The sequence below is a fragment of the Desmodus rotundus genome, chromosome 4, assembly GCF_022682495.2.
Source record: "Desmodus rotundus isolate HL8 chromosome 4, HLdesRot8A.1, whole genome shotgun sequence".
Lineage (NCBI taxonomy): Eukaryota > Metazoa > Chordata > Mammalia > Chiroptera > Phyllostomidae > Desmodus > Desmodus rotundus.
Window position 1 is genome coordinate 62584858 of NC_071390.1, and position 27497 is coordinate 62612354.

A 27497-nucleotide genomic window follows, 5' to 3' on the forward strand; every position below is an offset into this window, starting at 1 on the left:
TCCCAAGCAAGAGGAACCCAAAGAGACCCACTGTAAGACACATCATAATTAAAATGGCAAATTTCCAAGACAAAGAGAGGATCTTAAGGGCAGCAAGGGAGAAAAAGGAAGTAACATACAAGGGAGCCCCAATAAGGTTAGCAACTGACTTCTCAATGGAAACGCTCCAAGCCAGAAGAGAATGGCAAAAAATATTCCAAGTACTGAGAACCAGAGGCCTGCAACCAAGACTACTTTACCCAGCAAGGCTCTCAATCAAGATAGAAGACCAAATAAAGAGTTTCCCAGACAAAAGAAGTCTAAAAGAATACAGCTCCACCAAACCAGTTCTGCAAGAGATGCTAAAGGGGCTGCTGTAAGAAAAGGAAGGAAAAGAGAAAGACAGAGGAACACAGGTAGGAAATAATGGCAATGAATAACTACCTATCGATAATAACCTTAAACGTAAATGGATTAAATGCTCCAATCAAAAGACATAGAACAGCTGAATGGATAAGAAAACATGACCCACACATATGCTGCCTACAAGAAACCCATCTCAGGACAAAAGACTTACACAGACTGAAAGTGAAGGGCTGGAAACAAATTTCCAAGCAAACGGACAGGAAAAAAAGGCAGGGGTAGCAATACTCATATCAGACAAAATAGACTTCCAAAGAAGGGCCATAAAGAGAGACCTAGAAGGTCACTTCATAATACTCAAAGGAAGAATCCACCAGGAAGACATAAACATTATAAATATATATGCACCCAACATAGGAGCACCCAAATACATAAAGAAAATCTTGGAGGATTTCAAGAAAGATATTGACAGCAACACAATTATAGTAGGGGATTTTAACACCCCACTATCAAAAATGGACAGGTCTTCCAAACAAAAGATCAACAAAGATATTGTGTCACTTAACAATACCCTAGAGGAAATGGACTTAACTGATATATACAGAGCTTTTCATCCCAAAGTAGCAAAATACACATTCTTTTCAAGTGTCCATGGAACATTTTCAAAGATAGACCACATGATAGGACACAAAGCAAGCCTCAACAAATTCAAGAAAATTGAAATCATATCAAGCATCTTCTCTGACCACAGGGGCTGAAACTAGAAACCAACCCCAAGGGTAAAAACCCAAAACACTCAAAAACATGGAGACTCAATAGCATGCTATTAAACAATGAATGGGTCAAGAACGAGATTAGGGAAGAAATCAAAAACTTCCTGCAAACAAATGAAAACGAACTCACAACAACCCAAAACCTATGGGACACAGCAAAGGCAGTCCTGAGAGGGAAGTTCATAGCAATACAGGCCTACCTTAAGAAGTTAGAAACAGTTCAAACAAACAACCTAACCCTATGCCTAACAGAACTGGAGGAACAACAACAAAGACAGCCCAGAGCAAGCAGAAGGAAGGAAATAACCAAGATCAGAGCAGAACTAAATGACATAGAGACTAAAAGCACAATTGTAAGGATCAATGAATCCAACAGCTGGTTCTTTGAAAAGATAAACAAAATCGACAAGCCTTTAAGTAGGCTCATCAAGAAGAGAAGAGAGAGGATCCAAATAAACAGAATTAGAAATGAAAGTGGAGAGATTACAACTGATACCACAGAAATACAAAGGATCATAAGAAATTACTATGAAGACCTGTATGCTAAGAAATTTGAAAACCTAGATGAAATGGACACATTTCTAGAAAAATATAATTTTTCAAAACTGACTGAAGAAGAAGCAGAAAACCTGAACAGAACAATATCAGCAAAGGAAATTGAAGCAGTCATCAAGAAACTCCCATCACACAAAAGCCCTGGACCAGATGGCTTCACAGGAAATTTCTACAAAGCATTTAAGGAAGAACTAACCCCTATCCTTCACAGACTATTCGAAAAACTCCAAACTGATGGAAGACTCCCAAACTCTTTTTATGAAGCCAGCATCATCCTAATCCCAAAACCAGATAAAGACACAACGAAGAAAGAAAACTTCAGGCCAATATCGCTGATGAACATAGACGCTAAAATTGTCAACAAAATATTAGCAAACCGCATCCAGCAATATATTAAAAAGATCATCCACCATGACCAAGTGGGATTCATCCCAGGGATGCAAGGATGGTACAATATTCGCAAATCAATAAACATAATACATCACATCAACAACAGCAAAGACAAAAATCACATGATTATATCAATAGATGCGGAAAAAGCGTTCGATAAGATACAGCATCCATTTCTGATAAAAACACTCAGCAAAGTGAGAATAAAGGGAGCAGTCCTCAACATAATTAAGGCCATATATGAGAGACCTACAGCCAACATCACACTCAATGGACAAAAACTTAGAGCTTTCCCACTAAGATCAGGAACTAGAAAAGGATGCCCTCTCTCACCACTCCTATTCAACATAGTATTGGAAGTCCTAGCCACAGCAATCAGACAAGAAAAAGAAATAAAAGGCATCCAAATTGGAAAGGAGGAAATGAAACTGTCACTGTTTGCAGACGACATGATAGTGTACATGGAAAACCCTATAGACTCCACTCAAAAACTACTCGACCTAATAAATGAATTTGGCAAAACAGCTGGATACAGAGTCAATACCCAGAAATCAAAGGCATTCCTGTACACCAACAACGAAACTGCAGAAACAGAAATCAGGAAAAAAATCCCATTCGATATAGCAACAAGAAAAATAAAGTACCTAGGAATAAACCTAACCAAGGAGGTAAAAGACCTGTACTCAGAAAACTACACAACACTGAAGAAAGAAATTAAGGAAGACACAAACAAATGGAAGCATGTACCATGCTCATGGATTGGAAGAATTAACATCATCAAAATGGCCATACTACCCAAAGCAATTTATAGATTCAATGCAATCCCTATTAGAGTACCCATGACATATTTCACAGATATAGAACAAACATTGCAGAAATTCATATGGAACCATAAACGACCTCGAATAGCAGCAGCAATTTTGAGAAAGAAGAACAAAGCAGGAGGGATCACAATACCTGATATCAAACTGTATTACAAGGCCACTGTAATCAAAACAGCCTGGTACTAGCATAAAAACAGGCACATAGACCAATGGAACAGAATAGAGAGCCCAGAAATAAACTCAAACCTATACGATCAATTAATATTTGACAAAGGAGGCAGGAGCATAAAATGGAGCAAAAACAGCCTCTTCAGCAGATGGTGTTGGGAGATCTGGACAGCTACGTGCAAAAAAATGAAACTCGATCACCAACTTACGCCATACACGAAAATAAACTCAAGATGGATAAAAGACTTAAATATAAGTCGTAACACCATAAAAGTCCTCGAGGAAAACATTGGCAGGAAAATCTCAGACATTCCACGCAGCAACATCCTCACAGACACATCCCCTAAAGCAAGGGACATAAAGGAAAGAATAAACAAATGGGACCTCATCAAAATAAAAAGCTTCTGCAGGGCTCAAGAAAACAGCATTAAAATGAAAAGAGAACCAACAGTATGGGAAAACATATTTGCCAATGATACCTCAGACAAGGGCCTGATCTCCAAAATATATAAAGAACTCACACGACTCCACTCCAGGAAGACAAACAACCCAATTAAAAAATGGGCAAAGGACTTGAACAGACACTTCTCCAAGGAAGACATACAGAGGGCCCAGAGACATATGAAAAGATGCTCAGCATCACTAGCCATCAGAGAGATGCAAATTAAAACCACAATGAGGTATCATCTCACACCAGTCAGAATGGCCAACATAAACAAATCCACAAACAAATGTTGGAGAGGATGTGGAGAAAAGGGAACCCTCGTGCACTGTTGGTGGGAATGCAGACTGGTGAGGCCACTGTGGAAAACAGTATGGAATTTCCTCAGAAAACTAAAACTGGAACTGTCCTTTGACCCAGTAATTCCGCTGCTGGGATTATACCCTAAGAACCCTGAAACACCAATCCAAAAGAATCTGTGCACCCCCAATGTTCATAGCAGCACAATTTACAATAGCCAAGTACTGGAAGCAACCGAAGTGCCCATCAGCACACGAGTGGATCCAAAAACTATGGTATATTTACACAATGGAATTCTACGCAGCAGAGAGAAAGAAGGAGCTTATACCCTTTGCAACAGCATGGATGAAACTGGAGAGCATCATGCTAAGTGAAATAAGCCAGGAAGTGAGGGACAAATACCATATGATCTCACCTTTAACTGGAACATAAGCAATAGAAGGAAAAAGCAAACAAAATATAACCAGAGTCATTGAAGTTAAGAACAATCTAACAATAGCCAGGACGGGGGTGGGGGGTGGGGGTGGGGACAGTGGGTAGAGGGGATTACAGGAACTACTATAAAGGACACATGGACAAAACCAGGGGGAGGGTGGAGAGGGGGGAGGGAGGTGGGTTCAGCTGGGGTGGGGTGGAGGGATGGGGAGAAAAGGCATACAACTGTAATTGAATAACAATAAAAAAGATAAGTAATTATAAAGATATAATGCTTTTATTTTTATTTATTTATTTTTTGCCTTGTAAAAGTGATTTTACAGTGGCAAAGCCATAAGGCAAAGATTGTAAGGTGTTGTTGGAGTGGCTCTCAATTGTCTCTTCCACTCTCACAGCAAACTGTTCTCTGCAAATACTACCATGCACCACAGTGAATTGAGAGGTCCCTGAGCACCAGTGTGGAGTTCACACTCAAAACAGGAAGCTCTAGAAGGAGGTGCTAAGGCTGGTGTCTGTTCCTATCAAAGGAAAGACCTCAGAGGAGGGACCCATACAAATTATTCACCAATCTGGTTTCATGGGTGTTTTCTGAATATTGCATGCCCAAGTTTTTAAATAAAATTTACATTTTCTACAAGGAGTCCATCTCTACTGATACTTTCAAATGTATCATCATCAAGGAATATGAACTTTTAGTTAAAAATTAATTAACAGTCATTTATAGAACTTGAAGGGAAATAAAACTAACTAAAGGCAGTGATAGGGTCATATCATGGCAATCACGTACTTTAAGGAAGTTTTATAGCCTCAAATACAATAATTTTCAAAAAAGGAAAGCTAAAATAAACTTACCATACAACTTAAACATTCAAAGAACAAGATAAATCAAAATAAAATGGAGGAAGCATTAAGGTGTTAGTGGGAATGAATGAAATAGAAAATAAATAGGAGAAACACAATCTGTTTTGTTTTGCAATTTCCCCCCTCTGTAGTCCTGGGGTATTCTGCCCTGACCCTGACAAAACTTTCCGGTGCAGACCCTGGAAGGCATTAAAAAAGACCCACTGCAAGCAGATACATATTCCATTCCTAAAAGGTAATTCTCTCAGTGTCTAGGTCTGCTTCCTTGCTGAGCTTGATAATAATAATAACGGTACTGGCAGGAATTGCTATCTTTACTGAGCACTTACTAGGGGCCTAGGGACTTGATGCATCAACTCACTAATCCTTCCAACATCTCTGTGTGGTAGAAATATTTTCTACTATTTTTAATACTAAGGATGAGGCTTAGCTTAAATAAGTTTCATTCATTCAACAAATATTTATTGAGTGTTTACCTTGTTCTAGTCAGTCTTCATATTGCTGAAGATACAGTGATGAACAAGAGATTAAATTCTTTGCTTTCATGGACTTTTATTCTAGCAGCAGCTGCCCAAAGATATCCACAGTGGAAATTGGAGGCTGGTCTGTCCTTTTATTCACTTTACTGTATGGAGCATCTTCAGTCTGCAACCTTTAAAACTTGAGGCATCAGAGGGAAATAAAGTCTGAGCAAAACTGAGCACTGACCACTTGGCCTCATGATCCTCATCCACACCCTGGGGGAATATCAGTACCTGTTTTATCAGGGAGTTGACACTTCAGTGAGGTACTTTATTAAAGGTGTATAATAGTACCTAGCACAAAGAAAATGCTTAATAAATGCTAGCTAGTGCTATTAATATTTACTTCATTATCATCTGGCCCTGATCTCTTTCAACTCTCACACGTTTCTCCTGAGCTGAAGGCCCAGCACCTCTCTGTGGTAAAGAAGTTAACCTGGCCTTTGTTCTCTTGGAATATCTTGCCTGATGGGAGTGCCTTTATTTACTCAGAGGCCTTGGGTCTTGCCAGGTAGTCTAACACTGACTTAGGGTGGGGGCTGCCTGCACTAGATAGTCTTAGGATAGGGACCTTCAACCTAAAAAAACATTAAAAAATATGATATAGCTATACGGCTTTGTGTCATGAAGTATCATCCAACTTCCACAGAGACTAGAGACTGAAATCAACCATTTGTGCAATCAATCAATCAATCAATCAATCACTCATGTCTGCACAATGGAGCCCCAGTAAAAAAACTGAACACTGAGGCTTGGGTAACTTTCTCTGACAGGTAGTACTCTGTGCACATTGTCACATATAATTATCAGAAGAGTAACAGTGTCCTGGAGTCATGGGGAGACAACTGGAAGCTCTGTGCTTGGTTGTTCTCCTGGACTCTGTGCTATGTGCTTCATTTCTTAGCTGACTTTAATTTGTATCTTTTTCTTTAATAAACCATGATTGCAATACCTAACACTGAGTTCTGCAAGTCCTTCTAGCAAATTGTCAAATCTAAAGGTGATTTGGGGAACCTGTTAAACTTGTAACTGGTATCATATGAGAGGGTAGTCTTGTGGATCATTCCCTCAAACTTCATTGTTGTCTGATTTCAAAATGCCAAAATGAACTTCTCCAGGTTTTATCTGGGAAGATGGTAGATTGGAAAGAACTGTCTAAAGTCCCTATAAGATACACACAAAACTCACAAATAGGAGGAGAGAAAAGTGAAACAAGCTTAAGATAATAACAAAATTCCCCCTCTGCATGCCAAAATCAAAAACCATTGAGCTATAAAGCTCTGGCAGTGGCCAAGGCAGCCTGTGCCTCTTGAATAGAAATAACGGAGTCCCAGAGAGGTTGAAAAACCATCACCTGGAAGGCTTGGGGCTCTGCCTCTGGCAAGGGCAAAGGTGCCCCTTGGGGTCTGTAGCTATAAAAACTTCCTCCACAGCCTCGAACATTTTCTTCTCTATTTATTTGTTTATTTATGTTCCCCGTTATTCTAAAGAGATATGAATAGAAGTAACTTGAATACATACATACGTGTGTGTGTGTATAGTGTGCTCCAATTTCTTCACTTTCTTAAAAAAAAGTAAGTAAGAACTGGAATTAGAAAGGGAAGGGAGGAGGGAGTAAATAGAAAAAAGAAGAAGCTGGGTTAAGATTACTATTCAAAGTGTATGCCATAAAATTCTCCACACATATTCATTATATAGTTTAAAACCTCATGTCCTTATTTATTTGTTTGTTTACTTCCTTTACTTATTTTTGGCCTACTTAATCAGTCTTTGACATTTGGTAGCACTAAAAGCCTTCTACTGTAATAGTTTATGTCAATTTTCTCCTGCATTCCTAATGGTTTTTGCCCTACACTTTGATGCTGTGTAATTCATTCATTTCCAAAGGTTCATGATTCTTAAGGTCTTCATTACAGACTATACTTTCTATCTGTATAAAGTAACCTTTTCTCTACTTAATGCATTTTGCCTTGAATTGTACTTTGGTACAGAAATGGCTGTCTCTGGGTTATTTTCATTTGTAGGCAGCCACTATAACCTTGAATAATCTTTTAATATTTTAGTGTTCTGTGGCTTTGCTTGTATCTTATAAAAACAGCATCTGTTTTTTGTTTTCAACCCAATCTGAGAGATTTTGATTTTGAGAGAAGAGTTTAAAACAGTTGTATTTCTTTTTCTAGAGTTGGTGTTTGATGTTTTCTCATACCCATATTAACATGTCTAAAATAGAATTCTGGATTTTCCTCATCCATTTCCCCAAGTATCCATTACTTCCTCCAAACTAATATTTCCCCCTATCTGCCTTACCTCCATATATTGTATTACCATACACTCAAATTGTTCCATATTTATGAGTAAATATGGGTCTATTTTTCTAGCAAGCATCCTTTTTTTTTTCATGGAAGGGTCAGTTGTGGCTTTGGAGCATGTGGAAGCAACATTTGCATAGGCTGACTACTTGTTGAGTTTGTGGGAGTAGATCAGATTGGCTGGCTGGAGACACCCATCAAATGCCAAAATAATAACAGGGTCTTTGCTTGGGAACTGAACTTTCTTCCACATAGCCATACTGCTGTGTTTTCTTTTTTTACCCCTTTTGTCAGTGTGTATTGGAGAACTCTGGAGTTGGTTCCTTTCTGCCCAGCTTCTCCTTCCAAACTCATCACACTAACCTTTGGAAGTATCCCCCAGCACATCAACTACTGTCTTCTACTGTTTTTAGAGAGCACGTCTTTGGTTTTGGCCTGAGGCCTTTGCTTCCAGAAGCTCTGTTTTTGTGGGGCATAGTATGAGAAAATTTTTCTAGCTATGTAAGATCCAGGTTTTAAATCAGTTACTTTGATAGAGTCTTGGCCTACCAACTACAGGATTGTTGGAAGGTCTCTTGGTCTCAGCTAGCTCAATGCCAAGCTTTTTCCAGAAAGATCTCCAGAGGTCACTTTTGGATAACCCTACCTTTTACTCAACAGATTATGATTTCTATTTTCTCCAAATATCTTAAGTTGCTATTTAACTGAGAATCTACAAATATGTGATTTTAATACAATCTATGTCTATCATAGATTATCATACAGTTATTGCTGCTTTTTAACATTTTGGAATAATTTTAGATTTACAGAAGACTTTTAGAGACAATACAGGGGATTCCTGTATAACTATGTAGGAAGTATAATGCCTCTCCCCCTCAGTATGTCCCTGTCCTAATCCCTTGAACCTGTGAATGTCATCTTACATGGCAAAACGGACTTTGAAGCTGTCATTAAATGAAGAATATTGAGATAGTGAGATTATTCTGGAGTGTCTGGGTGGGCCCAATGTAAGTACAGGAGCCCCTGTTAGGAAAAGAGGAAATTTGGAGGGCAAAAGAGAAATTTGAAAATAGTGCTCTGCTGGCTTTGTAGAGAAGTGGGTCATGAAAGAAGGAATGTAGGGAAGCCTCTGGAAGCTGGAAAAGGCAAGTAAACATTGTTTAATGGGCACTGAGTTTTAGTTTAGGAAGATTATAAAGTTCTGGACATTGATAGTGGTGCTTGTTGCACAATAATGGGAACATCTAAAAATGGTTAAACTGGTAAATTTTATGTTAGGTATATTTCACCACAATTTTTAAAAAGGCCAAGAAACAAATTCTTTCCTAGAGCTTCCAGGTGAATGCAGCCCCACCCAAATCTTGATTTTCACTCAGACTTCTGGCCTCTGGAACTCTCAGATAGTTTTTCTTATTTAATTTGTGGTAATTTGTTATAGCAGCAATAAACAACTATAAAATACTCCTCACTCAGTTTTCCCTAATGTTAAAATCTTACATAAACAAAGTACAATTGTTAAAACTAAGACATAGACCCTGGTATAATACTGTTAACTTCAGACGTTATTTAGATTTCCTCTGTTTTTCACTAATATTCTTTTTCTGTTCCATGATCCAGTCCAGGATAACATATTGCACTTAGCTGTCATTTCTCCTTAGTCTACTGAGTGTCATTTTCTCAGTCTTTTGCTTTTATGACCCTGACACTTTTGAAAAGTAGTTGTCAGGTATTGATTGTAGAACACCCATCAGTATAGGTTTGCTTGATGTGTTCTTGTGATGAGTGTGAAGTGTGGATTTGGAGGAAGTGTAGATCTTCACATCATATCAGAAGATATTCTGTAATGGGTTATTGTTATTGGTAATGTTAGCTTTGGATAAGATAGTGTAACTTTCACCGCTGCAGTTACTTAATTTTCCATTTTTGAACTCTATTCTGTAGAATTGTTGCAATTTTGTTTTACAATTTTCATTAGTGAAGAATTTTAAGATTCAACACACTGATTTTGAATGTCAGATATACAAATTCCTACTTGTAAAAAGTTGAAAAAACAATCTCATCTCCATATGTTTCTGGCTGTCACCTATAAAATTGGGAGAATGATATGCCCTGTGGTTGTCCTGGGGATTAAACAAGATACCACATCTATTTACCCAGGAAACACTTATTGAACATCCATGATTTGGTAATAATTCTGTTAAGTGAAAAAATACCAGTGGCATTTATCAGTGATGAACACAAGATACAGACTTTACCCATAGGCAGTTCACAATAGGACAGGAGCGAGAATGCATAATATGAGGACCTATTGTAGATATCAGGAAGGTCACCTAACACAATACCTAGTTTCTGTAAAGGCCCTCAGGGATAGATGGGTGGATTCCCTTCCCTTTCCAATACCTGGCCCTCTCCCTTTTTTCTCAGGCTCTCAAATGAACTGGATAAGATAACAATGGCATGTGCGGCTGTTTTCTAAGTGTACATGACAGTAGAGCCACTTCATGCTTACAGCTTGTTAGAAGCCTGGTTTGTGCAGAAGAGCTGTGGGGAAATGTCAGTTTAGCACATTGGTCTCTTCACATATTAGTTGCCTGAGATGAAATTCACCTCAAAAAATCTGAGTTTTCATGATGTTCAGATTTTCACAAGCATTTCACTGGGGTATTTTGGCCATATGCATTGTAGATATCATTTCACTTCTAAAGAAGAGCTCACTCTCTCCAAGGACTAGTGTGTGTGTGTAATTTAAAAAGAAAATTTAAAAAATTTAAATGAACCTCTACATTCTATCACCAAGATTTAACAACTATCAAGATTTGACCACATTTGTTCTTTTTTTGCAGAAGTATTTTAAAGTACATTCGAGACCCCATATCATTTTACTCCTATTTTCTTTGATACAGATCCCTAAAAAACACAAGCCATTTCAGACATAATGACGAATCATTATCACACCTGGTAAAAACAACAATAATGTTTTGGTGTCATCTAGTAAGAATGAGGAGTTTGGGAAGTCTCAGCAATCCCTGTTTTAGAATCAGATATAATGTTGACCTCCAGTTGGGATATTTCCATGGGTTGTGTCTTCTGCCCATGGAAAACTATTCTCCAAGCCTGCAGTGCCTCAGTACCCCCTCCAACTGCCACAACTTTGGGATGAAATAGTTGTTTAGCATCTGTGGTCCAAATTCAGACAGTTTGGGGCAGTATATCCTGAGTCCACAAGATAGATAGAGGTGCCAGGAGGTGAGAGACACTTTTATAAGTTCAATAGAGAGAAAGCTTTGAAGAAGTCACAGAAGTTGTTCCTATTTCCACATGATTCTGTTGTTCTTCAGGGATAGACCAAAAGTGTAATTGATCTAAACAGGTCAGTGCGTTGCAGTAATGCAAGATTAAGCTGCTTGTGTTGTGATCAGACATAACCAGCTAATTACATTGCTTTCTAAATTGCTGTGTTTGTGTTGTGTGAGTTAAATAAAATAACAACAAAATATTTTATCTTTGTGCAAATTTGGGAAGCTTGAAATCTATTGCTCTCTTTTCACCTGAACTATTGAAAGGAATGTGGTGTTTTTAAATTGGTGGCCCTGTGGATCCATCCAGTGACACAATGGTGGAGAGCCGTAGACTGCCCAGGCACTGCAGCTCAGGCAATTTTTTTCTTTACATTTTGCTTTTCTATTCATGATTCCATGATTCTCCATGATTACACTGAAAGAGGTTAGGAAATCACTGATCTGACAGGCGGCTGACTGCTGGACATGTCTGTCAAGGGCTCAGGTAGCCCTCCCTTCACAAAATAGCTGAGGGACTAGGACATATGTCACTTTCCCCTCTGTGGGTCTATGCTGTTTAAACATGTGGCAGAGCTGTGACAATCAGACCAGTCTCCTGTTGCATGGCTTCATCCCAAGAGAAGCACGCGGCTGGATTCCCAACTTGAAATTAATGCACTGAGGATTCCCAGCTCCCCATCTCTCAGCAGAAGGGAGAGTGTGATTGATGTTGCCCAGCTGTGGGCTTTTCATTAGAGCAGGACCCGTTGATCAATCATCCCTTTATTTGACAGCCGAATAAGCCTGTTACACAATGCCCAAAGTGCTTCTTGTCTGGGGCAACAGGAAAATTATGGCTTTCATATGTATACACTGATAGTTTCTTCTGTTATTTACCTTAACAAAGCAACTCAACACAATTAGTGCAGACTACTGAAGGCTCTTGGTTATATTTAGCTAATGGATTTTGTTTAAGGAGCAAGTAGCTAATGATCTGGAGCATAGACTGCTATCACAGCAGTCCTCATAAGCTGGAAATCACAGGGAGAATAAGCATGGACCATTTGCCTGGTGGGGGAGTGATTGAACTTTGAAATGCACTGATAAGTTCTGCTCAGTGTCCTCAACTGTTTTACACAAGGAGGCCCTGAAATCAAGAGATGAAATGTGAACTTTGCCCTCTTTGTGGTTATTACTCCCATTTTTTATTGTCAGCTACCAGCTGTGGGCTTCCTAGGACTCAGGCCAAAAGTGGTCAGCAGAGCCCTGACAGAACTCAGGAAAGGATCACAGACATCCATGGCAAGGAAGGGCCTGGCTCACTGTGCCACACTCAGGAGCCAAGTTCAGAGAACAAAAGAGAACAGAGTCAGTGCCAGGGAGGACAATGACAGTAGAGTTTTGAAGTAGTGGGAGTGGGCGCTGTGAAGCCACTAGTGGAATGTGTACAGATGCCGTGGGCATAGCCAAAGCACACAGCATCATGGAGGTGGCCAGAAGGCTTTTGCTGTAAGAGAAAGAGCAAAGCTTGGGGTTGGGATAACTACAGGGTGATTCAAACTTTAATTTCTACTCAGTTGGAGTAATTCTCAAATGTTCTCAGCCTCAGCTTTTTATCTGTAAAAGATGTAACCCTCTCATAAGATTGTAGTGCTAGAAGAGTAATAGTGTTAAAAAGAAAAAGGCAATTCACAGTGCTTGGCATGTAAACGTGCTCAGAGTCTGGCAACTACTTTTGGTCTTTACCGTTGTCTTTATTATTGTTGTGTGTCCTGACCAGATATAAGCTAACAATGGCGTATCTTTCTCAGTTTACTGTATTCTTGCTCTTTAACAAAGAAAAGATGCAGCTGCTAACTCCATTCTAGTTGTTTTCTTGGGTCACTGGTTGGATATTTTGACTTTATAGCCAGATTCTCTGTGAATATTTTGGCTAAATATTTTGTCCCACACCAGGATGGGATGCGAAGTGACATTTTTGAATTCAGTGTCTTTGTGTTGGGAACACACTCAGGAAGAGCCATTAACAGTTTTAGATATACATTTTATGCAGGTGTCTTTTGTGAACTGGCACTTAAGGAGAATTACGCGTCAGCCCCTGAGGCATGCATACATTTTCTAAGTTAGTTCTCTCACCACTTAAAAGAAGTTATTAATAGTCTTTGTATAGGAAAGGAGACTAGCCACATTGATTGACACTGGCTGTTCACAGATGCTCTAACTCTTTTGTGCTCCCTTCAAAGTTTGACTCTATTTTATAAATCCTGCCACTCTGACAAAAAAATCTTACTACCACCACCATCACCATCACCACCGGATCCCTACATTTCCAAGTTTCCCTTGCTGCCAGGATGCAGACATGTGGCTTAGATTCTAGCAGTTAGGTGTGAGCCCTGGGAAGAACCAGACAGGATACAGGGCACACACTTTATGGTGGGAGGAGAGGTAGAAGCAACATGGTTGTAGGGCATGCAGCAGCAACTTCTTAATGGGAACCATAATTCCTGTTGCCCCTGCTTTTCCAAAGAATATGTAATTTTTCTAAAATTCCTGTAAAAACTTCCCACCGTCTACTCAGAACCTCAAATGCGAACCTGGTTTAGGCTTTGAACTTTATTTCTATACAATTTGTTACAACTGAGAAAGATTATTGTCTGCTGCTCATGTCTCCTGCTGCTGCTCCACTAGCCTTCTTCTGTGCAGACTGTGGGGTGCAGCAGAGTCCAGGGCTTACCTCTCCTGTCTGGCGACTCTCAAGCCTCTGCTGAAAAGCCCAGGCAGAACTGTCTCACCAGCTCCTGGTATCTCTTTCCTGGCAGTTAGGTTCCCATATTCATCAAAGCCCCAGGGAAATTTTAGGGTTTCAGAGCTGAGCCCTATAGCAGACTGTATCCCACCATGATTCCCCATCTCGCTTTTGGGAACATTGAGCCACATTAACTTCCTACCATGACCTCTCTCTACCAAGTTGGAAGAAAACAGGTGCTTTCATGACTTGCCTGCTCTGGTCTCAACCTCATCATCTGTTTTGGATCCAACCACAGCCCTAAGCTGAGAAGAAACCCTTGCAGGAATTTCCCAAATGGGCCTTTGATTATAAGCTGGTTGACTCCTTGAGTGCTTCAGCTTTCTAGTGCCACTCTTTGGTGTCTGTTTAGTTCTTATTCCATATTTAGCTTGTTAATAGTATATTTATAGGCTGGAGAAATCTGTTCTCTCATTTCTATCCATAACCTTCGCTGTGTAGCCAGCATAGTATTCCTGCCACAGAAAATATCTTCGCCTGCCACTTGGAGGGATGCCAGACATAGAACAAGAAGTCAGTGTGGGGGAGAACCAAGATGGCAGCATAGGTAGACACACTGCGCCTCCTCGCACAACCAGAACTGACAGAAAATCGAACAGCAAGGAAGTCCGACACCAAGGAAATAAAAAATAAACATTCATCCAGACCGGTAGGAGGGGCGGAGACTGGCAGCCGGGGTGGAGAGGATTCGCATTGCGGTGGCGGGACCGAGACTGGCAGAGTGTGGGACCAACAGGGCAGGGGGTCTGACCACTAGCAGACCCTGTGGGCCCCACGTTCTCGCAGATAAACCGAGAGGGCCTGACTCAGAGTGGCAGAGAATGGGGCAGGCAAAGCGGTGGGTAGCACCCTCTGGCCCCACATTCGCGCACAGATAAACCGGAAAAACGGCGGGGAGCAAAGCAGACCACGCAACCCAGGGCTCCAGTGAGGGGAAATAAAGCCTCAAACCTCTGATTGAAAACACCCATGGGGGTTGGCGCAGCAGCAGGAGAAACTCCCAGCCTCATGGGAGAGGTCGTTGGAGAGACCCACAGGGGCCTAGAGCGTGTACAAGCCCACCCACTCAGGAACCAGCACCAGAGGGGCCCAGTTCCATTGTGGGTAGTGGAGTGAAAGACTGAAATCCGGTGGAGAGAGGAGCAGAGCCGTTGCTCCCTCTCGGCCCCTCCCCGACCTACAATGTCACAGCGCAGCGACTGGCGTTACCCTGCCCCACCCCGTGAACACCTAGGGCTCCGCCCCTTAAAGTAACAGACCCGCCAAGACCAAAAAAAAAAAAAAAAAAGACCCAAATGACAGAACACTTCAAAGCTCCAGAAAAAATACAACTAAGCGAGGAAGAGATAGCCAACCTATCGGATGCACAGTTCAAAACACTGGTTATCAAGATGCTTACAGAATTGGTTGACTGTGTTCGAAAACCAGATGAAAAAATGAAGCCTATGCTAAGAGAAACAAAGGAAAATGTACAGGGAACCAATAGTGATGGGAAGGAAACTGGGACTCAAATCAACGGTGTGGACCAGAAGGAAGAAAGAAACATCCAACCAGAAAAGAATGAAGAAACAAGAATTCAGAAAAATGAGGAGAGGCTTAGGAACCTCCAGGACATCTTGAAACGTTCCAACATCTGAATTGTAGGGGTGCCAGAAGGAGAAGAGGAAGAACAAAAAATTGAAAACTTATTTGAACAAATAATGAAGGAGAACTTCCCCAATCTGGCAAAAGAAATAGACTTCCATGAAGTCCAGGAAGCTCAGAGAGTCCCAAAGAAGCTGGACCCAAGGAGGAACACACCAAGGCACATCATAATTACATTAGCCAAGATGAAACAGAAGGAGAGAATCTTAGAAGCAGCAAGAGAAAAGGAGACAGTTACCTACAAAGGACTTCCCATAAGACTGTCAGCTGATCTCTCCAAAGAGACCTTATAGGCAAGAAGGGGCTGGCAAGAAGTATTCCAAGTCATGAAAGCCGACCTACATCCAAGATTACTGTATCCAGCAAAGCTATCATTTAGAATGGAAGGGAAGATAAAGTGCTTCTCAGATAAGGTCAAGTTAAAGAAGTTCATCATCACCAAGCCCTTATTATATGAAATGTTAAAGGGAGTTACCTAAGAAAAAGAAGATAAAAAATATGAACAGTAAAAATGACAGCAAACTCACAGTTATTAATGACCACACCTAAAACAAAAACAAGAGCAAACTAGGCAAACAACTAGAACAGGAACAGAACCACAGAGATGGAGATCACATGGAGGGTTGTCAATAGGGGAGTGGGAAGGGAAGAGGGAGGGAAAGGTACAGAGAACAAGTAGCATGGATGATAGATGGAAAATAGACAGGGGGAGGGTAAGAATAGTGTAGGAAATGTAGAAGCCAAAGAACTTATAAGTATGACCCATGGACATGAACTATAGGGGGGGAATGTGGGAGGGGGGCAGGATGGATTGGAGTGAGGGGGGCGGGAAACGGGACAACTGTAATAGCATAATCAATAAATATATTAAAAAAAAGAAAAAAAGAAGTCAGTGTGCAAAACAGAGGGAAATGGGCATTTCTCTGAGAAATTCCTTAAAATTTCAAAAATTTATCTATCAATTTTAGCCTATTCAGGTTTCCACTTATTGTCAAGTTTTGTATTTTATGGTGTTATGGGAAATTATTCTTTTCATTGAGTTTTTACGATGTCATAATTTTACAAGTATACAGGGTATTCACTTATAATTTAAAACAATCTTTTGTATGTAGTTAGCTACATCTTCATCCCCCCTTCAAATTTTGTTAATTTATGCCTTTGTCTCTATTAGTTCCAGCATCAATTTGTTTCTTTTGTTAGTATTTCTTGAGAACTAGTTTTTAGATATAATTTTATTATTTTTCCATTAATTTATGTCTACTTTTGTTTTTATCAGTATTATCTTCCTCCTTTTTCCCCTAAGATTTCCAAGTGGAATGCTTAGCAACATTATTTTTGTTTTTATATTGTAGAAGAATTATCTAAATCATCTATTGTTCTAATTTTACAAATGAGGTCTCGTGTCAGGATCCTATAAGTTTTGCTATTTTAAAAATTATTTTAATTATCTTATGACTTTACAGTTATTGTGTTCTGCATTTCTTTCCTCATCTGTGTTATGCAGAACAACATGAACCTTGAAAGTGTGGCTTTATCATACCATTGGCTGGGTTTGAAACCCAACTTCTATACTAACCAGCATGTGACCTTCTACAGTGGTACGTGGTGAAGATGGAATAGATAATATAGTAAAGGTTTTGCTTAAACCATTCTATATGTGTTCATACCAAGTTCCTTGGTGCATACCCAAGGATATTTGGATCCTTGCGGTGCCAGGCATATTGCTGACCGTCACTGGCATTTTGGCGGGGATATTGCAACCGCAGCCCTTACGCATGTAATTAATCTGTGCTCCTGTACTCGCTGCTGCTGCTGCCTGGGTTCTTTCTTTGGGTTTCCTATTTGTTCATATGCTTTCCTCTATGAAGTACACCCTATCCCCCACCTGTACAACTCCCTTTCTTTACATAGTGTACATTATGCAACCCATAGGACAGCACACATATTCTTACCATTTTTCTGTTTTGCTTTTTTCTAGTCTTTTTGTTGTATGGGCCATATTTTCTTTGTTCTTAGCTAAGGTTAAATATAAACACTCTTGTTTCTAACAATTAATGTGACAACTTGAAGACAAAAAGGGGCAATGCTTATGCAATCAGCCAGGTGTGGTAAAATGCAATTATTTTAAACTCTTTATGGAATATGAGAAGTTCTGGCTTTTTAGTTTATTTCTGTAACTCCTCCTTTTTCATTCTTTATTAATGTAATCCTGGACTTAAATTACTCATTTTTATGTGGTGATTTTATTTAAAAATTATCATAGTATATTTACTAATATATTATATAGCATTTTATTATCATAACCCTTGTCTGCTATTTATGTTCATCTTGATTTTAGTTTTTATCACATAATTTATTTACCTGCTTATCAAAATAGTCTCTGAAGCAACAGTGCTTTAATTTATCCTTTAGTCTTCTGGATAATGCCTTTTTCTTTCAGTCAAATAGTTAGCTGGCATATTCCTGAAGTTTAATATGGACTCTTGTCTCTCTTGGTTGAGTTTTACTTGTCAATGATAGTTTGACTGATGCAGTATAGACATTGGGTCACATCTTTCTTCTTCAAGTTTTCTGAAAATGAAATTACACCTGTCACATATTTTCGTGTCTCCCCCATCCCTTGTGGATTTAGAAAAGTTGCATTCCTATTACTGGAAGCCCCTCAGAAAAATCCCTTTATGAGTCCCATGACGTCACCAGGTAAGAAAGTTACTTTTTCATAGGAACAGAGGGGGTTGGAGGGCTGTCACTGCTGTTTCTTGCCAGGTTCTCTGAAGTCTGTTTCTGTAACTGTAACATGGGACAAGAGTCTGTAGGGACTGCTCCAAGCCTCTCTGCTTAGAAATCATGACTGCTTGAGGTTTTTTTTCTGTCAAAGAATAAGGAGAAACTTTCACTTCATGTGCCAAAAATAGTTTCATGATTGAAGAACACCTGTGGCCACTTTAATTTAATTTTCTTGAAGAAAGTGTTAAAAGGTTTGGATCATACTCTGCCCATTCCTCTACTCCAAGTAGATTCCCTGGGCCCCTGGGTTATGTGACCGGAGATACAGCTGCAAAGCGTCAGCAACCCTGGAAGATCTATACAAATGGGCTGGAATCTCTGAAGGGCCATTGTAGTTTGAGACCTCTGAGTCTTACCTGGGTCCTCTTTCCAGACCATATCATGGCCCAACAGTTCCCCTGTTCACTCCTGCTTCCTCCTCTTCCTTTTATATATGTGGATCCTGAATGTGCTCCCTAAATATGCTTCCTCCATAATCATGATATTCTTAATCTGCTTCTTAGCGAATCCCCACTTGCAATACTTGGTTACTTCCCTCAAGTTCCTCTACTTGCTTGGCTTGAACAGTGCCAAGCCTGGTTGTACCTCAGGGACTTTTCTTCTGCCTTATTTATCACTTCACCCTTAACAATTCTGATTGCTTGCTTCCTCACTTCAAGTCTCTAGTCAAAGGTCACCACATTAAGCAGGCCTTTGTGATCTTCCTATATAAAAATAAAACCCCTTTCTCATTACTTTATTTTCTACCACTCCTTATGACCCTCTGACTCAAATATTTTTGTTTACTATATCTCCCTCTATAGTATGTATGTTCCATGGGCATATTTGGTTTATTACTTTTCTCCAGTGTCTGGCACATAGTGAGAACCAAGTAAGTATTTGTTGAAAGAATGAATAAATGAGTGAATTTGATCTGTTTTCCTGCTGTAAGCCTGCAAGTACTTTCTCTTTCCATGCCTCCTGTTTGATTACAGCTGGATGACTGGGATTTGCAAATAGGAAGAACACATTCTATAATCCACAGGTGGCAAACACAAGGCCTGCAGGCCGAGTCTGGCCCTCCACCTTGTTTTATCTGGCCCAACATCTTGTTTCTACTTGGTGGCAGCAGGGAGCTCTCACTTAACTGTTAAGAGTAGTTACATTTTATACAATCCTAACATTACATTTGGCCCTTTGAAGGCAACCTCATGGCTAATGTGGCCCCCGGTGAAGATGAGTTTGACACTTCTGCATAATTAGTACTTCACTTGCTGATTTGGTAAGGAGAGGGGACAAAATGATGGGATTCTTGAAAGAATAGCTAGACAAAGCCTGTTTTCCCAGGTGGGGATGAGGGAATAATCTGGCTTGTTTCCTTTTTTGTTGCCTTCTTCTTCCCTCTCCTCCTGCTGTATTTGAGATGTCATATTTCAAAGTGTTGGACACTGGTGTCTGTGTCTACAGCCCTTCTGCCTGTCCCCTCATCACTGCCTGTTATGTGTGAGTTACCAGGGGAGGTGCTGAGCTGTGACCACAGCTATCAGCAGCCCTTTACTTGGCTGCAGAAGTAGACATCATCATTTCTGGGTACCAGTTATTACTGGTGAGTTTTCCCAATTCACTCAGTCCCTGACTTCATAGTAACATACTTACTTCTCTTATGTATTAAAATCTTCCTTTATTATGAAGAAAAAGCCCTTGTGACACAGTATGCCTATTAAGAGAAATGAAAATTAGTGAGTCCTAAACCCACAATTGTCCTATCCTTAATAAGCACCTTTTTTCCCCACATAGGAAAATGTTTCCTGAACATTTTTTTGCCACTGCAGGCTGGTTAGTTACAGTGTGAAGAAAACCATCTACTTATCCATCTAATTTCTGGAAGATCTTGATTGTGGAGAGCTGTTTGTGCCCAGGTAAATGAGCAATGACTGATTCAATTAACTGATAAGAATCTATTAGCACGAATCCAAACCATCTTATTTCAACACAGTGCATTATGAACAAATAACCATCAGGGTGGCTGTCATTTCCTGTTGGTGTAATATGAGGGTCCTGTATTACCTGCACCAGAAGGTGGCGCCATACACATTTAAGGGACATTTGATTTTTAAGTGTCAATGGGTAACAATTGGTAACAATTTGTGAGAAGTTCCTCTAACTGAATGGTTTGAAGAGCAGAATCCACCTTTTCTCTGTTTAGCGGGTCTTGCCCTTTGAGAAGGTTGTGGTATTCATAGCCTGCATATTTCCCACCACTGTCGAGTGCAGCGGGGAGAACAGGGGCACAGGAGCTGAGGACTTCTTACGTTGAAATCCTGGCTTTTCCATTTATAGTCTCTGTGCCCTGAGCATGGTACTTAACCTTGGTTTTGCTTAATGTAATTTAAAATTAATAAGAACTCTGTCACCGGGCTCGGAGGATTAAAGGAAATAATGTATGCTAAGTGTGTTACATGTTGTCAGGTCTGCGTACCTAGATTTTGTTTGAATTAGAAAAGAGCACTGTTCTGGAGTGATAAGTCTAGACTAGCATGGTGAGTGGAGAGTGGGCTGGACCACAGCCCCCATCATCCCCTACCTGGGCCAAGTGCCTCTGTGGCACCCTCCCCTTCCCTCCTCCCATGATACCTGGGGACCTGAAAGACCTAGAGTTTGTTGATATGGCTAGGCTCATCGTCAATGACCAAGCATGGCAAGCATTACCTCCTGGAAGAGGAGAGGGTACAATGTTACTCATTTGGAGGGAGATGAAAGAAAGATAACCAGGACAACTTAAGACTCACAGCCTTAAAACGTACCATAAGTATGCTACAGAGCCAGAGTGGAAGAAAAAAAAAAAAAAGCATACAAATTAAACAAAGAATTCTTGGAGATCAGAATTGGAAGCTTAGCCCTCAAAGCAGTAAATTTTACCTGCTTTGAAAATTGATTTGTCAACTTTTGGGATGTTGAAATTTTTGGATAACTTGACAGGGTGTCTAAAATGTGGGTTCTGTGAAGGATGACTTTGAGCAGTGCAGCTCTAGCAGTGGGACAGGTTGCTATGGAAACCCTGAATCTGGAACTTCCTCCATGCTTTGGAAAAGCTGTCAATTAGATCCATGCACTTGGGGAGTCTAATGAAAACAGACATTTGTCATTTTTCCAGCAGCCCTCTACTATTATATACATTTAAAATATGTCAATGGAAGGAAAAGTCTGCGGCGAAGTTTAGCTGTTTATTTTAAAGAATTCCCTTGTGTGGCTTTGACAGGGCACATTTCTTTCTCTCCTTCTACATTAAAGGAAAAAAGTGAGGCCCTCCAGTGTTGAGAAGAAACACAATTAGGAGAGTCCCTTGTGGTGGATTCATTCTAGGCTGCAGGAGGGAGTCTCAGTCCTACAACCCTAATTTACATCACAGTGGGGGTGGGGTCCCAAATATGGGCCTGGCCTTCATACTCACCCCTTTCAAACTGGGAACTCAGAGCTTTTGGGATTGTGAACCCACACTGACTAACTGATAGTACTTTCTTTTTAATGGTGTAGATAAGAAAAGAAACCTTTAATAGACATCTCTCCAAATGTCAGATACTGAGGAATAAGGAAGCATAGTTTTTGCTTAGACTGACTTTCCATCTGAGATCAACTGCTAGGATCTGACTCTCTGAGAACACAAATCAATAGTAAACACACAGGCTACAGCTGGAAGAAGAGCTGGTTCCAAGATTGGCTGTTACTATTTGTTTTCAAATGAATGTGTGTACGTATTTGCATGTTTTTACACAAACATATTATTTTTGAGCTGCAATTATCATAGGTGTGATTAATAATAAGGTAGAAACACTTTTTTTTTTCAAATTGTTCTGGGAACTGAGGACATGAGCCATGTCAGGAATACAAAGAGCTGAAAGTACCTACTTAATCAGATCTGTCTTCATCTAACCCATTAGGCAGCCAAATGACAACTGAAAGTCTAATTTCTCACTTTGGGAATTAAAGACTTGTGCCTCCTTGACTTCTGAGTTCAGGGCATCCTACTCTTCTTACTCTTATTTTAAATGTCAAATCATAAATAAATAGGTCAATAGAAAACTGCAGTTAAGTTTGTTTCATAAGAATGTAGCAAACTTCACTACACTTTGTTTGTAGCAATATTTGAAAATTGCATTTTATGCTCTGGAGCTGATTGCTTCTGGTAATTATAGCATCTCTGTTTGTGGCAAAGAGGCTAACAACATTGATATGGAAGGAAAGACACAGATATTGCTTGCTCTCACTGATTGAATTGGGGGGAAGTGATTATATGTATCCCCAAAGGACATATATTATGTGGCTCTAGATAAAGATCATTTTAAGAAACCTTTTCTTGGTATGGTAATTAGTACAAAAAAAACAGGAAACAGCAAGCCAAAGTCAGATATCTGTCCCCGTAGCTCCCTCCTCTAATATCAAGCATTGCAGGTAGGTTGGTTGGGAAAATAATTACCCACATCAAATGTATTTAAGTAGGAAGTGTGGCACAATTGCTAGAATGTAAGACTTGGCATGGGTTATCCCACTAACTGTGTAATTTGGGGAAAGTCACCCAATATGGCTATCACTTTTACCACCTGTATTATAAGAGGGTTCCTCTAATTAATCACAACCTTTTTCAATAGTTCGTTTTTATTGTATTTTTTGTTACCATTTATCCCCCCATATCCTCTTCCACTTCTGCCAACTGCCCTCTATTCCATAATCATCATGTTTTTGTCCATGTTTATGACTTCTGTTTCTTTTTTTTAAAGATTTTGTTTATTTACTTTTAGAGAGAGAGTTAGGGAGGGAGAAAGAGAGAGAGAGAGAGAGAAACATCAATGTGTGATTGTCTCTCACACACCAGCTAGGGGGACCTGGCCTGCAACCCAGGCATATACCCTGACTGGAAATTGAACCGATGACTCTTTGTTTCACAGGCTGGCACTCAATCCACTGAGCCACACCAGCCAGGGCGGAGTTCTTTTTCTTTTTGCTTTAACCCTCTACCCTGCCCCAGCTCTGTCAGCCTGCTCTTATGAGTCTGTCTCTATTTAGCTTGTTAGTTTAGTTTGTTAATTAGATTCCACATATGAGTGAAATCATATGGTACTTGTCTTTCTCTGACCAGCTTATTTCACTTAGCCTAATGTTCTCCAGGTCCATCCACACTGTTGCAAAGGGTAAAATTTTCTTCATTTTTATGGCCGAGTAGTATTCCATTGTGAAAATGTACCTGTTTTCCACAGAGTGGATAGCTGTTTTATCCACTCACTGATGGGCACTTGGGCTGCTTCCAAATCTTGGTTATTATAAATAATGCTGCAATAAACATTGGGGTTCATATATTCTTTAAAATTAGTGTTTTGGGTTTATTCAAATAAATTTCCCTAAGTGAAATTGCTAGGTTATAAAGCAGTTCCATTTTTAATTTTTTGAGGTAACTCTATACTCCTTTTCATAGTGGCTGCACCAATCTACATTCCCACCAACAGTGCATAAGGGTTCACATTTCTTAGCATCCTCACCAGCACTTGTTGTTTGTTGATGTATTGATGCTAGCCATTCTGACAAGTGTGAGGTGGTATCTCATTGTGGTATTAATTTGCATTTCTCTGATGATTAGTGACATTGAACATCTTTTTATATTTCTATTAGTCATCTATGTTTTCTTTGGAGAAGTGTCTATTCAGGTCCTTTGCCCATTTATTAATTAGTTTGTTTAGTTTTCTGGTGTTGAGTTTTAAAAGTTATTTATAAATTTTGGATATTAACCCCTTATCAGGTGTATTGGTGAATATGTTCTTCATTCAGTGGGTTATCTTTTCATTTTGTCGATGGTTTCCTTTATCGTGCAAAAACTTTTTAGCTTGATATAATCTCATTTGTTTATTTTTTATTTTGTTTCCCTTGCCTGAAGAGATATATCAGAAAATATATTGCTATGATCAATATCCCTGATGAACATAGATGCTAAAATTGTAAACAAAATGTTAGCAAACTGAATACAGCAAAACATCAAAAGGATCATACACCATGATCAAGTGGGATTGATTCCAGGGATGCAGAGTTGGTACAATATTCACAAATCAATAAATGTGATATACCACATAAACAAAATGAAGGATAAAAACCATGTGTTCATATTAATAAATGCAGAAAATGCATTTGATAAAAGCCAGCACCCACTTATGGTAAAAACTCTCAGCCAAATGGTAATAAGGCAACATGCCTCAATGTAATAAAAGCCATATATGACAAACCCACTGCCAGCATCATAATCAATAGCAAAAAAATTACAAGTGTTCCCATTAAGATTCAGGAGAAGACAAGGATGTCTATTTTCACCTCTCTTATTCAACATAGTACTGGAAGGCCAAGACACAGCAATCAGATAAGAAGAAATAAAAGGCATCCAAATTGGAAAGGAAGAAGGAGAACTGTCATTACTTGCAGATGACATAATACTATATATAGAGAACCCTAGAGATTCCACCAAGAATCTACTAGAACTGATAAATGAATTTAGTATAGTAGCAGGATACAAAATTACTACCCCAAAATCAGTTGTATTTTATACTATCAGAAATGGAAATTAAATAAACAATTTCATTCACAATTGCTTCAAAAAGAATAAACTACTTAAGAATGAATTTAACCAAGAATGTAAAAGACCCATCCTCAGAAAATTATAAGACACTGAAGAGAGAAATTAAAGTAGCTTCACAAAAGTGGAAGCATATACCATGTTGATGGATGAGAAATATTAGCATCATTAAAATGTCCATAAAAACCCAAAACAATCTATAGATTCAACACAATTTCTGCCAAGATACCAATGATGTATTTTACAGTAGTAGAACAAATATTTCTTCTACAGAACCACAAAAGACTCCTAATGGCAACAGTGATCTTTAGAAAAAACAAATTTGGAGGAATCGTGCTACTTATATTGAACTGTACTATAAGAACATAGTAACCAAACAGCATGGTACTGGCCTAAAAACAGACACATAGATCAATGGAACAGAATAGAGATCCCCAAAGTAAACCCACACCTTATAGTCAATATTTGACAGAAGAAGCAAAATCATAGAGTGGGGTAAAGACAATTTATTCAATAAATGGTGTTGGCAAAATTGGACAGATACATGCATTAAAATGAAACTAGACTACCTCCTTACACCACACAAAAGAATAAATTCAAAATGGATTAAAGCTTTAAATGTCAGACCCCAAATCATAAAAATCCTAGAAAAAGACATAGGCAGTAAAATCATGCAGAGCCTGCCACACGACCTTTAGGATCTGAGCAGTGTCTGTCCTGGATAGGCAGGGAGACCCCATTCCCACAGAAGCATGAGTTGTGCTATGGCTTTCTAGCCTAACCATGAGGACATCTGTGGACTAGATCATTTGTCCAGCTTCTGCACAGCATGGACAAAAGTCTAAACACCTCTCTTTCAAACAACAAAGATTGTTCAGGCTGTGCACTCACCAATAAACTCCTGTAAATATTCTTGCATGAAAAGAAGCAATATGTTACTCTGAGTGAGTTTCAATTGATAACTATAGGGTTAAGATATTGTGGCAATGTTATAGTAGCTTAGATTCTCTTAAATTTAGTTATTTACTACTTGATATGGTAGCACAAAATTAGAATCTTGAAATAAACAAAGGGGTGGTCATCTTCCCTATAAGCTTATTAATGACAATAATTACATAGAGAAAATGGTTCTTCTCTGGGCAGTGCCTCCTCTGACTCAATGCTCTCTGTCAGCAGAAGGTAAAATTACAACAATTACAAAATTCATCTTGGCTCTGACCCTGGAATTGACCCTTTGAAGGGACTTGGATTATGTCTGAGTCTATTATCTCTACAAAGAGACAAGCTGTCTTCAGAATTGCTTTTGGTGCCCCATCATGTCATTGTAAAATTACAGTTAGTAATCTTGCCAACAGTTTTCAGATTTGGTGCAGATAAACTTGAACCCATTTGGTTTCCTGGTTTCCAATGTTATTTAGAGTATTGCATAATTTATAGTTATTTTGTTTAATTCAATTCTCATCATAGTCCATTAACTTCACAGTACTTTTATTCACCATTTCATTTTTATATGATCCTTTAGTTGGGAGTAACTCAAGTAATATATTTCTTTACTGTGGCCTTGTCTCTTCTTTGCCTTTGCTAGAATTTGGGGATTATACACGTTTTACTAAATCAGAATTAGGCCATCCTCTAACCAACAATTTTCATAACCCTGTTTTTATTCCTTGTGTCTCGCTAGGGATGAAATGAAATCAGTTCCTTCTGCTTCGTGCAAATGACATTTACAAAAAGTTCTTCAAATCAGAGACCTGAAATGTCTCTTAAATTATTGAGACTGATAGTTTTGCAATCAACTGCACTTCGTGGTGTCCCTGTGCTATTTTCATGAAAGTGAAAGTAAGTTTTGGATTAAGAGTAAATCAAGCTCACAGGTCCTAAAGAGCATGGCCTATTGTGGCTTTTGTGTTGTGACTCAGCAGAAGTACAAAATATGTGAAAGCCATCATTCTTAGATATGTGGCTGTCTCCAGTCAGGCTTCCAGGTGAAACTCCCATTTCCTGTTGTCAAGGATCCAGTGGCACTGAGTGAGCCCACGAGATGCAGGAATGCTGGCCTGATTCAGGGGCATTTTGCTTCTCCTGAATGAATTTTTGTCTCTATATTGGAAACCTCACTGGTCACAAGCCATAATGGAAGTGCCAGATTTACTCTTCATTCAAGTTCATATAAGGAATACAGATTTTTCCCGTACAACATTTTTACCCTCTGTCATATCAGTAGAGGGAAATAAGATAATCCAAGTAGCAGTCGTTCAGTTCAGTATGACAAAGCACTAAGTGAGTCTGCTGCTGCAGGAGTAGTGAGAATAAGAAGAGATAAGACAATACCTGCTTATGAGGCGTCATAACTTGAGTGGATTTAATGTGGAACATGTTGGACTTAGTGACATGGTCAATAGGAAAAAGAGGAAGTCAGGTTTGGAATTATGGAAATAAACCAGCTCTGGGAGTTTCCTCTCTAAACAGGTGG